The sequence below is a fragment of the Pantherophis guttatus genome, chromosome 2, assembly GCF_059756535.1.
Source record: "Pantherophis guttatus breed Tessera chromosome 2, ASM5975653v1, whole genome shotgun sequence".
NCBI classification, from domain to species: Eukaryota; Metazoa; Chordata; class Lepidosauria; order Squamata; family Colubridae; genus Pantherophis; species Pantherophis guttatus.
This window is the reverse complement of record NC_142064.1, coordinates 69,060,624-69,074,958: the sequence shown is the minus strand read 5'-3', so window position 1 is coordinate 69,074,958 and position 14,335 is coordinate 69,060,624. Positions and strand designations below refer to the sequence as shown.

At 36.2% G+C, this 14,335-nt stretch overlaps 2 long non-coding RNA genes across 2 annotated transcripts; one reads left to right on the top strand and one right to left on the bottom strand.

The window, feature by feature from the left end:
* Positions 1-4,882: 4,882 nt before the first annotated feature.
* LOC117661452 (uncharacterized) lies at positions 4,883-7,115 on the top strand. Its single transcript, XR_015731894.1, has 3 exons — positions 4,883-4,957; positions 5,060-5,182; positions 6,491-7,115. It is a non-coding gene; the product is annotated as an uncharacterized LOC117661452 (long non-coding RNA).
* LOC117661453 (uncharacterized) lies at positions 5,373-11,861 on the bottom strand. The gene is made up of 2 exons (XR_004590015.2): positions 11,801-11,861; positions 5,373-6,610 (listed from the first exon to the last, which is right to left on the bottom strand). It is a non-coding gene; the product is annotated as an uncharacterized LOC117661453 (long non-coding RNA).
* Between the last annotated feature and the right edge of the window lie 2,474 nt (positions 11,862-14,335).

Below are 14,335 nucleotides of genomic sequence, written 5' to 3'. Positions count from 1 at the left end.
TTATGAATTCCCTTGGCAAAATGCTCACTACAATGTTGTATATAATGTTTTCTTCTCATTATCTTGCTGGTTGCTTGATTCTTCCTTCAGGGTCCAATCTCTAGTCTAATTTTCCTCCTCTCATCTTCTCAAGCCTTGAGCTTTCTCCCAGTCAATCCACTGGGCAATTTTCTCACCAATGAAAGCACCAGATTCTCTTTCTCCACGCTGGCCACTCAGCTGACTGATCCTCAGGAATCTTTCCACCGCACAACTGCCCTTCTCTCCTTATCAGCTTGCAAGGGATGGATCCTAATTGGACAAAATGCTAAGGGAAGAAAAGCCTTAGTGTCAGAATTGCCACCTCATGCCTGCATGCCTGCCCTTTGGTACCGGTCTGCCATGAAGCCTGGGTGTGTGTGTGTGAGAGAGAGAGAAGTGGGGGGGAGTGCTTGGGATGGGGTGAAATGAAAGTTACAAAAGTGAAGGTGCCTCTCTGAGACAGTATTTCAAGGTCACCTCGTGATGAGAAGAATACAGCTGCGAGCCAGCCTACACAATCAGAGTGGCCGTTTCAAAAACATCTTCTTGGAGATTGATTGGACAATGGGGGGCAGCAATGGGAAGTGCCTAAGGGGGAAAGATTTTCACTTGGGGAATTATTGGGCATGCAAATTTCAGTTCTGGCTTTGCTTTGCTGCAGTTCTCTTGACTTCTATTAAAACTGTACCTTTTGCAACAAATGGAGCCAAAGATTGTTTTTTTACTTGCAAGGTGACGCAGGGCTGACACTCAGCTTTCTTAACTTGATAACTTAAGTTTTCTCTTCCTAAAATAAACTCTTCCTTTTCTTCTTTTTCCTTATCCATTTGTCTGGCCTGGTGGTTAAGATTCTGGCCAGGAAACCAGGAGACTAAGGGTTCTATTTCTGCCTTAGGGATGAAAACCAGCTAGGTGATTTGGGCCGGTACCGCTCTCTCAGCCCAGCTCAATTCACAACTGTTGTTATCAGATATATATTGATGGTTGTGTTCATTTGGTTGTTGCTAGGGATATAGGAGGAGAAGAGTATTAGATATGATCACTGCCTTGTGTTACTATAACATAATAAAGGTGGGATAAAAATGTAATAAATAAAAAAATATAAGTACATAAATTGTTTCCTTTCTTTTGCAAAGTGTATATCTAAATCTGTATCTTGCAGCCACAATTCGTCAGAGATTTATATCTTCCCAAACTCTTCTGAAGTTCATTTTCTTGTCTTACTATTTTTGGGACAGATTGCTTTTCTATTTTAAAGTTTAACAAAAAAACTCTTGCTCTTTTTCCTCCTTAAATCTATTCTGCTTATTTTTATAGTTGCTATTTCCCCTGTATTTGACTTTCCTAGGTACAAGCCAGTGCAATCAGAACTAGAGTATTTTAATTTGCACTTTATTATGCCATTGAATACGAGCTACTCATAATCCAAGATTAATTGGTGGCATAGATGTCCCTGTGATATTAACATATAATATATCTACAACATACGTCTTATTAGCCATCATCCTTTTTTACTCAGTAATGATCTATATCCACCACATTTTACTCAGTTAAACATTTAAAACAAAACTGACAGAATTGATTCCAAGACTGACAAAGAGGAAAATCAACTTAACAGAAATAGCAAAAATAGCAAATATGATGGATGAATCATGTTTTTACTTGTATTTAATGTTTTCATTGATAATTGGCTTGCATTAATCATTTTTCTCCACCTTAAAAATAAGTTATGCAATAAAACTGCTAAAAAGTGGAAAAGATATTCTTAAGGTATTGGCTTTAATAGTTTGCTTCACTGCATTAAAAATGGTAAATATAGTGTATATATCATTGAAAATTCTCAAAAAATACTATATAAAATATTTTGATAATTAAAACTTGCTCTGTATAACTTCCTTGCAAAGCAATATTTTTTTTAAGTTCAAGAGAAATGTAGAATAATTTTGGAAATCAGCTCCAAAGTTAGGGGCAAATTATTTTCTATGTTCAAGATGTTATACAGAATGTTACTGCAAACCATTAAGGCTGATAACTTACTCTTCCTTTGTTTTATTAAAAAGCATTATAGTATCTGAAAGCTCCAATTGACCAAAACCAGCAGAATTGTTAAATACGAGCTGGAGTAGAATTGACAGAGTAGAATTGATGAATACAAGTTGGAGTAGTATTGATGGAATAGAACTGATGAATACGAGCTAGAAAATGTAGGTTTAATTAAAAATGAAAGGGTAGAAGTGATGGCAGGAACTATAAATTTATTTGAGATATGTATGCAAAAATGAATTCATAGATTGCTGAAAAGATGAATGTGACCTTCAAGGAGTAGTAATAATGAAAAAGTAGATATGTACAGTATATGGAAAAAACATTTGCAATATTTAAAACAAATACAATTTTGAGGAAAAATATTCTGCTATATGACATGAATGGAAGGTGGGCCTGAGTTGAGAGATTAGGGGAGAAAAGTCATTGGTCCATATGGAGAAGAATGAAAGAGAATCTCTTCATTTTGAATATATTATATGGTTTAAACATAAATGTACGTGTATATTTACTTTGAAAAAGCTTTATTTGTTCCAAATTCAAAATGAAAGCTAAAGTTTGTTGATGCATATAGAAAATACATATAGAAATATACATATAGAAAAAGAAGGAATGTACATCTAGATAGATGGTTGAATAGATTATTTATGATGGAGGGCTGAGAGAACTAGTTAAGGATACAAAGTGATCAGAAGTTCTGAATGTAGGGCTCTCCATTTTTGTTAGTGTCAAAACTGGATCTTGGGAACATGCAGGAAGAAGCAGAAAAGGAAACTAGAAAAAAGGCTAAAGGACTGCAGAAAGGAAAGGGACAAATCCTGTATGAAAAAGTATTAGATCATGAATCAAATTTCCAATACTATGAATGGAAAGTAGATGTAACAGAAAGTTGCTTGGATCAAGGTCAGAGTAATTATGTTATACAATATGCCAAGTATTTGTGGAGTTATGCTAATGGAAAGTATGAACAAGGATCCTTGGGTGAATGGTGTGTGTGTGTGTGTGAGAGAGAGAGAGGGAGAGGGAGAGAGGGAGAGGGAGAGGGAGAGGGAGAGGGAGAGGGAGAGGGAGAGGGAGAGAGAGAGAGAGAGAGAGAGAGAGAGAGAGAGAGAGAGAGAGAGAGAGAGAGAGAGAGAGAGAGAGAGAGAGAAGAGCAAATAATAGCAAGAAATTGGCAGAAAAAATACAAAGCTATTTTGATGGAAATTTTAAAACAAGTGAACAGAGCTAAACAAAGAATGTCCAGCCAAGTGAATGGATTAAAAATAAATCCATTCACTTGTCTGGACACTTTTTGTTTAGCTCTGTTCACCTGCTTTCATCTTTTAAAATTTTCATCAAACTGGAACTAAATATTTTAAAATGAAATTGAAGTGAGAGGTTGCTAGAAAGAGTCATCTGTACAGGAATGATGTTAATATATCCAACAGTGAAACCGAGATGGATCATGAAGTTTTCAGGTGTTGACGGTATAACTGGATTATTATTAAAATATACATATAGCTGCTCTGAAAAACAATTTAATTGCATGTGTATGTTTGGGGAATGCATTTATGCCTAGTAATTTAAAGAATGTCAATATTTTTCCCTGGATAACAATAGGACTAGCAAGAAGGAATGTAAGAACCAGAGGGAAATTACTTTAACTGTGCCTGGAAAGTTGACTGGCTGGATTCTAATTAACTAAGATTATGTATTGTAATTGAAAGAGGTGAAAGTAAGATAAAACTTGGGAATTAAAATGTAGCTATATGCCAAGCAGAAGAAGATTTTTGCTCTTCAGGAAATCATTAAATGTTTAAATGTGACAAAGAAAGTTTATTGTAAATTTGTAGATGGTTTTGTTAAAATTAGTAAGCCTGAATCATGGAAGGTTTAGTATGAAAGCGGAATTGAAGATTGATCTCTGTAGGTGATATTAGCGGTATATCACACTAATAATGCATGCATGAGAATAAATAGAATGCTTAGCAAATGGCTCAGCATCAAGCAGGAAGAAAAGCAAGAATGTCATTTGCACTGTCCCTTTGGTTGTTTAATGTATTTATGGATACATGTGTAAACAATTCCTCCAATAATATTTGAGGTGCATTGACTGAGGACATGAATAAAAGTGTGTTTTTGTATGCAGATGAGGACTTCCGTTGGCTGAGCAGTCAAATGATTGGCAGGGAATGTTACATGGTATGAGGCAGCAATGAGTAAAGACCCGAAAATAAATGTATCAAGATAATTGTGTTTGGCAGGGAGCATGGAGCGAATGATTACAAGTTACACATAAAACGCAATTCATCTAGATCAAGTAGATGAATTTGTATACAGGTAGTCCTTGACTTAGAACCACAATTAGGACTAGAATTTTAGTCATTAAAGTGAATCCTGTCATTGGACACAGTCTTACAACCTTTTCTGATCATTAAGCAAATACAGCTTCCCCAAATGGACTTTGCTTGTTGGAAGCCAGCTGGGAAGGTCACAAATTGCAATCATGTGACTGCGAGATGCTGCAACGATCGCAAATGCCAGCCAGTTGACAAGTGCCAGAATTGTTATCATGTGACCACAGAGGATAGGTTATAAGTCACTTTTTCTGAGGCAATTAAATAAATGATTGTAAGTCAAGGACTATCTGTATTTTAGTAATGTTCACTAGAGATGGGGAAAGGGATGGAGAAATGTGAATATAATGGTGAAAAGGTAGTATGTAAGCAACATGTTGGGAAGAAATTTGCATTTTTAAAAGAATTACAGGAATTCTAGGAGTTAAAGCCACAGATTCTAAAGTTGCCATAGTTACTGGCTCGGGAATTCTGGGAGTTGAAGTCCAGAGTTGCCCATCCCTGGTCCCAAGAATGTAAGAGTGAGGAATGGATAGAGATTGAATTGAAAATGAGTGAGCAGAACAAAACAAATATGTTTTGGTGGGTTGGTCATCTAGACCATGAATGAGACAGGTTTATGAAATAAGTATTTTTTTATTTATTAAATGTATAAGCTGTCCACCTCACTGTCAAGCAAGTATATGAAAGAAGAATGAGTCATCGGAGAGGAAGGGAAAGATTAGATGCAATTGGTAAAATCCTGAAAAAGGGAGAGATGAGAAGATAAAGAACAAAAGGTAATCTATGGATGATTTGGATAGGAGATGCAATTAGAATGGTTGGTGTAAACTAATATTAGTTGTGTTTAGTTCACATTTTCTTATCTTGTTACTTTAATATTCCTGGCCTGCTATTCCTTAACTAGAATAGAATAGAATAGAATAGAATAGAATAGAATAGAATAGAATAGAATAGAATAGAATAGAATAGAATAGAATTCTTTATTGGCAAAGTATAATTGGACACACAAGGAATTTGTCTTTGGTGCATATGCTCTCAATGTACATAAAAAGAAAGAAAAAAAATACATTCATTAAGAATCATAAAATATAACACTTGGTGATAGTCATAAGTTACTAAATAAGCAATCAAATCATACTGGGAAACAAATAAAACAATATAAATCATAGAGATACAAGCAACAAGGTTATAGTCATAAATGAGAAGAGATAGGAAATAGGAAAGATGAGAAGAATAATAGTAATACAGTCTTAGTAAATAGTTTGACAGTGTTGTGGGAATTAGTTATTTAGCAGAGTGATGGCATTTGGAAAAAAATTGTCCTTGTGTCTGTGTTTGTCCTGTTTGCTTGCAGGGTCAAACCAGACAGTTATAGAGGTGCAGCTGAAAGACTCAGTACTTCCTCTGTAGACCTGAATCAGCAGCTCCTTGGGCAGTTTGAGCTTTCTGAGTTGGTGCAGAAAGAACAATCTTTGTTGTGCTTTTTTGATGACATTTTTGATGTTAGGTGACCATTTTAAGTCTTGAGATATGATAGAACCTAGAAACTTGAAGGCCTCTGCTGTTGATACTGTGTTGTCTAGTATTGTAAGAGGTGGTAGTATAGGAGGATTTCTCCTAAAATCTACCACCATTTCTATGGTTTTGAGTGTGTTTAGTTCAAGATTGTTCCAGTTGCACCCACAAGGCTAGTTGTTCAACCTCCCGTCTGTATGCAGATTCTGTCTATTCCATACAACAGTCCTTTCTATCACTGGAGTCTGATTAGTCACACATTGGTTTAGAAGTACACAAGCATCTTCTGTCACATTCGAGCTTCAATGCTCATCATGGTATGCTAAAAGGCTACCTCAGATAGTGCGTCAAGATTAGATGGTCTGTACAATTTTATTTCAGAAAATCCCACTTTTAAAACCGAAAAGAAAGTATGAAGCAATGACAGTTCACTGTTCATTAAAATTAGCCCCGTAAAGCTCTGTCTTCTTTGATGAGATGACATCCAAGATTTTAATCTCCTTCTGTATCTGATTCTGAGATGCTTTGATCTTGATGGGATTACTTTACTTCTTGGCTTTCTTCCATAGCAACGTAAGACTGATGCAGCCTGTATTCAAGATGGAGACGTGGGAAGCTGGACTGAGATCCTGCCAATCTTTTTACCTGGCGACAGTGCCTTTTGAAGTTAATCCTTTGGGTCTCATACCCTACAGACAAGCAGAATATGATTAGTGGTGCAGGGTTGACTCTGCTCAACATTTTCTCAAGCTTTGTTTCGGGAATACAGATTATTCTGCTCTATGATCAATGTAAACCAAAGAGAAGTTTTGTTTCACTTTGCAGAGAAACATCTATTACAGAGCTGTTCATGTACTTTCAACATTGTTGATCTGACATTCCTGTTGCCATTATCCATCTTTAATAGATGTGAAGTAGCAGAATCAAGTCTGTTAAAGACATTGGAGGGTTGTGATTACAATGGGATTGAAGAATAAGCACCTCTGCATCAGTAAAATGGACTTTAGTCCATTATCAACTCAATCTGAGTGTACCAAGTATTGATAATGATGGGTACATCTGTTATCAATACTGAATATTTATTCATACTAAATTCTAGAGCATTATTCACCACTTGCCGTTCCTGTCCTATAATGAGTCAATCAACATATTGTACTATATAATTTTCTAAATAAAAACCAAATTTTCCCAATACTTAGTAAATTGCTTTCTTGTGAGGCAAATGTAACAGTAGGTAGGCACACTAGAAACACAATACAGAACAAAGAAAATAGTTCCATGCAGTCACAACAAAGTGCTAACCTATTCTGTTTCAACAAGAGCTGCTTTGTGCAGTCCTGAACACTTTTCAGAATTTTCTACAACTGAAAATCTTTGCATTTAGGAGCCATATGACAGCTTTGCATTTGGCATCAAATATTTTTCTCTTGAAAGCATCTGGCATGCTGCCTTTGAACATCTCGCCAAGTGTTGTTAGCTTGCTTTAATGAAGGCTTCTTTATTGATGGGTGATATCTCCAAGCCGTCCTAAACCAACAGACAATCATAAATCCCTTGACTAAAAGAAACCACAAAGCACTGGAAGAGTTAAGTATCATGGCCTGCCTTCTTGAACTAGTTTACAGGTAGTCCTCATTTAGTGACTGCCTTGTACAGCAACTTTTCACAGTTATGATGTTGATGAAATAGTAGCCTTGCAACCTCATTTACAATTTTCAATCTCTCATGAGTTCACCATTACAGCCAATTAGTATCAGCTGTCCTGTGCTTGACCCATTTTTGTCCAGCAGAACTAAAAGATTGCCTAAACTAGCTCTTCCTAAGCTACCTTTCTCCACAGCAAAGTAAATCCTTAAAAAGTGCTCACTGCAAGTTTACAAACTCAGTTCTGTGACCTTAAGTAGTTGAATAGAACTCTGGTTCACTGTTGCTGCCTGAAATTGATAAGACTCTAATCAGTTTTACAGTAAAGGCTTTTTGCATATTTTGTTTGCTACTCCTAGCTCGCACCTGTGAGTGTGCTAGGCAGACAGTTGGCACTAGCACATTCCTTTCAAGCTGTATGTGCCTGCTTACTCTTTTGTAACACCGTCCTATCTAATAAATGTAAATAAACATTAATTCTTGCAAATTAGCATGAGGTGAGCATCCCAAAGGGTGGGGGAATGGAGAGCAAGGGCTATATATTTCATCCTTTTACCAGGCTTCCTTGTGAGTTGATTCTGGAAATTTCCCTACTGTTTGGCTTTATCAGGATGTTTGGGGTCATATCCTTCTGATGCTGTAAAGCAGAGAAGCTGAAGTAAAATTATAAGCACAGTCACTGTCATGTGATTCATTTAGGACCACTTTGATTAACAACAAAGTTGCTGGTCCCAACTGCAGTTGCTAAACAAGAATTATTGTAATGACCACAATGCCATGGTTTGTTTTTTTTTAAAGGGAGGCAGGGACATCATCAGAACAGAAATATTTATGAAATATTATGAAGTAGGAATTTTCCTCCTAGATCTGTAGCACAAGATACACACTATACACATTAGTATACACACTAACAAGGTTAGTGTGATGGAGAAAATAGGAGGAGGAAAGAGAATTTGGTATGTTTGCCATCTTGAGTTATTTATAAAAAAATAATAAAACTGGGATATAAAAAATAAAACGTCCTTATATTCTAAGAGATTAAAGACTTGTTTTAATATCAACGTAACCAAGACATTATTAATTGCAGAAAATAACAAGTTCAAACTTTGATTTAGCCATGGTTTATTTAAACATGGGACTGCCTTCAAACATCACCTTGAAATTTCAGCTGGCCCAGAATACAGCAGCATGTATGTTCAGTGGTTAGTTGTGGCATTGCCATATTACACCTCTGCATTATTAGCTGCCCTGTTTATTAGGAAGTTTCCAAGGGCATTTAAATGTTCTGGTCACAACCTGTAAAGCCTTACAATTTTATATAGTTCAGAACCTGGCATTCAATGTAGGGAATTAATGTCTACCCAAATACTAGAGTATCTGCTAAAATCACTCCTTACCAGGAGATATGGCATAAGGGAGCTTGATGGTGAGCAAGCTCCATTGCAGCTGTCTTCTGGAACAGCTTGCTCCTTGAAGTGTGGATGGTCTCCACTTTTCAGACATTCTGGAAGGCTTTGGGGACTAAATTGTAGACAGTGGTGTAATTTTCTATAATAAAACTATTATAAAATAATTACTATTTTAATTAATTTATTCTAATGTTCTATGCTGCTTTTATTATGTATTTTCTGTAGGCTGCCAAGAATCCACTTAATTTCTGGCGGTCAGATCCATTTCATAACGAAATAAAATATTGTATTGTAGGAACCACAACTACTGAGCCATGGTGGTGCAGTTGTTAGAATGCAGTATTACAGGCTAACTCTGCTGACTGCCAGCAATTCGATCTTGACCAGCTCAAGGTTGACTCAGTCTTCCATTCTTCCAAAATTGGTAAAATGAGGACCCAATCGTTGGGGGCAATATGCTGACTCTGAAAACTGCTTAGAGCAGTGTATAACTCTAAGTGCTATTGCTATTTATATTTGTCCAACAAATGATGATAATTGCAGTGATTGTGGTTGTCATTTTACAGCTTGGCTAAATTACAATCTTTAACCCAATTAATCATATGTTTTGGTTTTAAAAATTCTAAATTTACTTTCAGCAATCATGTTTTGCTCTTGTGGGCAGCTGAGAAATATTGCTATGATTAATTCAGACAGAGACCATTCCAAAAAAACCCACCTAATTTCATTTTGGATCTATTCAGGTATATCCTTGTCTCAGGCCCTTAGATGTGCAACTGGAATTTGGAATACAGTTGCTGTGGCAACCTTTTCTCACTGCCTTAGGTAGCATTTAATCTACAGTGAATATTCACTTATGGTAAGGTCATTAGTGAGATAAACTCTTGAGACTACAGCTAGTGTAATACAGAATAATTTCCCTCCCCCCCATTTTTTTACCCAGAAGCTGTTAAAGTACATTTGAGTGAGTCTGTCATTACATTCCTGAACGTTGGCATCTTCACTATCAGCTGCTTACAGTTACAAACTCTTAAAAGTCTCATCTTTCTCCCAACAATGCCATAATAGCCCTCTTTTAGAAGGTATGGAAGAAGAACGAATTCTGGCTTATCAAAAACTAAACCCAAATAAAAATCAACAGTCAAATGTTACTAGCTTGCATTATTCAATGAGGTCAAAATAAAGTGCAATAAACAGCAACAGTGATTTCAAATTTCATTTCACTCTTTCTCCAAAGGAAACAAATCCTTTACACTGCCAAGCAGGATCTAATGGCTGTTCAAGAAATCAAAAGAAATATAAAGGGGCTTTATGAAAGTTATGGATCATTGAAAAAAATTAAGCCAAAATTTTCATTAAAGGACAAAATTACCTTCTTAGATTACCTAATTATGTGAAGACCTACCTCTCTAGTGAAAGTTTTAATACTGAGAAGGATGGAAGGAAAAAGAGGACAACCAGAAGCAAACTGGATGGACTCAGTTACATTGATGATGGGTGCCCCATTGGAAGATCTGAAAGACCAGTCATGGAGAAAATCTATTGCATGTGGTTGCTAAGAGTTAACTCTGACTTAATCAGTCAATCATCAATCAATCCATCATTGCCATTCTTAATGTTTGTATAACCAGCAATGACAAAAACAATCCAATTATATGGTTTGGTTTTCATCTTAGATTATACGTTATAAAACTAGTCACTGTATTTTTTTTTAGCTATGGGTTATAGTACGGTGTGTTGCATGATGCCAACAAATTTTGGTATATTCACCACTCAAAAATAATATTGTTAAGTGTATGCTCTGCTTGAACGCAATAAACAACAGGTTTATGTAATAGAATTGATGGATATCTAGCGAACATCCAAGTAATACAAACATATACTTTTACTATCAGCATGTGAGCAAACACATTGTAGAGATATCTGCTAAATTGCAACAGGAGCTAAACACAACATATAGGATATGTTGTGGATGTAATAGTAAAAAAATGTGATTGAAATAATGGTGTCTGTAACAAGCCACATTAGTGTAAACTTATGATATCGGAATACATTTGATTGCATATAGGAAACACAGTGATTCAGTGAAGAAGCTTTCACAGATAGATGGAACATATTTGTCATAATAAAAAAGAATAACTAGAGAAGACACATGGAACAACTTCAAAATAATAAAATTCACAAGGGAAAAGAAAAACAAGAACACACCACTCTCCCTGGATATCTAGCAAACATCAGCAGAGGAACTGAAAGCAAATTAGAAACTCAAGTCTAAAACAATCCACACTATCCAAGTGCTCCATTATCAAAATAATGACTGAACCTCCCACAAGAGGATCTGTGTAAGAACATTACTGAGACGAGTACAAACGTACTGCAGCAGCCCAAAACACCAGGAAAAGGAAACAGACTACCTACTGCAGGGATGACAAACTCAGTTTCATTGAGGGCTGCATTAGGGTTGTGTTTGGCCTGGGGGGGGGGTCATATGGGCATGGCCAGGATGGGTGTGGCCAGCTTGACATCACTCATGTCAGGAGGCACCTGTAGTGGACCGGGTGGGGCTGGGGGGGATCCTCCTACAGTCCTTTGCCAGCAAAAATGGAGACCGGAAGGGCCACATGTGGTCCTTCTGAGCTCCGTTTTTGCTGGCAGAGGCACCGCTGGCCAGTCCTTCACTATTTCCAGGGTGGCCCCGTGAGCCAGATCTAAATGTCCTGCGGGCCAGATCCAGCCCATGGTTGTATACTGTAGGTCTACCCCTGACCTACAGTATACAACATCTTCTAACAAACTAGATAACCATGTAACTTTATCAAAAAGTACCTGATTACTCAATCCACTGAAGCTTAACCAACGCAACTGCTGTGAAAAGGATATCACTGCCATACAGCCATAACCATAACCAAGAGATTATGATACCCACATGGCATCACTGTGACACACAAACCAACTAAAGCCCTGCAAAACATCACAAAAAGACACAGCAGCTTAAGAAGAAAAAACAGGACTCATCTACAATGTGCAATGTAAGAACTATAACAACTACTACCTAGGACAGGCAGGCAGAAGATTAGCAGAGCACATCCATAAACACCAACTAGCAGTCTGAAGACACAATGAAAACTCCTTAATCTTACAACACTTAAATAGACTTAATCATAGTACAACTATAAGAAAGTGTGAGCATCCTAGACAGGGGAGAAAGGTAAAATTTGTTACTACCGGTTCTGTTGGCGTGGCTTGGTGGGGGGGGGAGTAATGTGACTGGGTGGGCGTGGCCAACTTTTTTTTTTTTATTATTGAAAAGTTTTACAAAAAGTTTACATATTTCCCCCCCCCTTCCCTACCTCAACCTCCCCCCTCCCCCCCTCCCCTTCCCAGAACAAATTACAGGGTATAAACTTCAACAATCATAATCAATCCTAATCTAAACAATTATGACATTTCACATCTCTTGTTTCTTCAATTCCCTAATTACCCGCCTAGCTTTATTACTTAAAGACACACTAAATATCTATATAATCATTCATAACCTATCTGCAATTTCTTATTCCGATATTTATTTTGAATATAATCTATCCACCTTCTCCAATCTCTTAAATATCTTTCATTTGAATGATCCTTCAGGTACGCCGAGATTTTTGCCATTTCCGCTAGATTTATAACTTTCATTGTCCACTCTTGGATTGTAGGTAAATCTTGCTTCTTCCAATATTGTGCCACCAACAGTCTTGCTGCAGTTATTAAATTCAAAATCAATTTAGTCTCTATAACTGTACAATCCGTAACTATACCCAGAAGAAACAGCTGTGGTGTAAATTTCAACCTCTTTTTAAGAATATTTTGTAAAATCCACCAGATTTTAATCCAAAACGCTTTAACCTTTTTACATGTCCACCAAATGTGAAAATAAGTAGCATCCTCACAATTACATTTCCAACATTTTGGTTGTACATTCGGATACATACGAGATAACTTTTTTGGATCTAGATGCCATCTATAAAACATTTTATAAAAGTTCTCCCTTAAATTTTGCGCTTTGGTAAATTTCACATTTGTTACCCATATTTTCTCCCACGTTTCCATCATTATTGGCTGTTCAAAATTCTGCGCCCATTTTATCATACAGTCCTTAACTAGCTCTGTTTCCGAGTCCATCTCTATCAGTATATTATACAATCTTTTTATATGCATTTGGCTTTGATCTCTAATTTGTTTAATTAAATTTTCATCACTTTGTATAACACCAGTTTTCTGGTCTTTTCTCCATCTGGCTTGTAATTGTACATAATGAAACCATGTTTGAATTATTTTCTCCTCTTTCAACACATTCACAGATTTTAATTTTAATATACGTCCCTCCATAATGAGAATATCTTTATACGTAATTACATCCTGTCTACATTCTATACTCGTATTCTCTATTGCGTGCCTGGGTGCTGTCCATATAGGTATTTTTTCATTTAACTTATATTGATATTTCTTCCAGACACGCAATAAAGCATTTCTCAGTATATGACTCTTAAATGCTCTGTCCACCCTTTTTTCATACACTAAATAAGCATGCCAACCATAGACCAGATCATACCCTTCAATATTCAATATCCTTCCATTTGTTAAATTAATCCAATCACTAATTGCTGATAAAACAGCTGCTTCATAGTACAATTTTAAATTTGGCATTTTCAGTCCTCCTCTTTCTCGTATGTCCTGCATTATTTTCAATTTTATCCTTGGTTTCTTACCTTGCCATACGAACTTATTAATACCTTTCTGCCACTCTTCCAGGTTGGCATCCTTTTTTAGTATTGGTATCATTTGAAAGAGGAACAAAAACCTAGGCAACACATTCATTTTTATAACTGCTATTCTACCCAACAAGGACAATTGTAGTTTTTTCCAATTATCCATTTCAACTTGTATTTTATGCCATATCAATTCATAATTATACTTATACAATTTACCATTAGAAGATGCAATATAAACTCCTAAATACTTAACTTTTTTAACTATTTCACATCCCGTTACCCTTTGTAACTCCTCTTTTTGATTAGCTGTCATATTTTTAACTATCATTTTTGTTTTTCCAATGTTTATCTTAAACCCAGATACTTGACCATACTGTTTTATTATATCAATCAAAACCTTTGCTGATTCCACTGGATGAGTTAAGGTCATAACCAAATCATCTGCAAATGCCCGTATCTTATATTCATAATCTCTAACTTTGATTCCCTTTATCCCATCTGCATTACGTATTTTATTTAACAGCAACTCCAAAGTTAATATAAATAATAATGGCGATAAGGGACATCCCTGCCTCGTGCCTTTTTCAATTTTAAAAGTTTCTGTCAAACT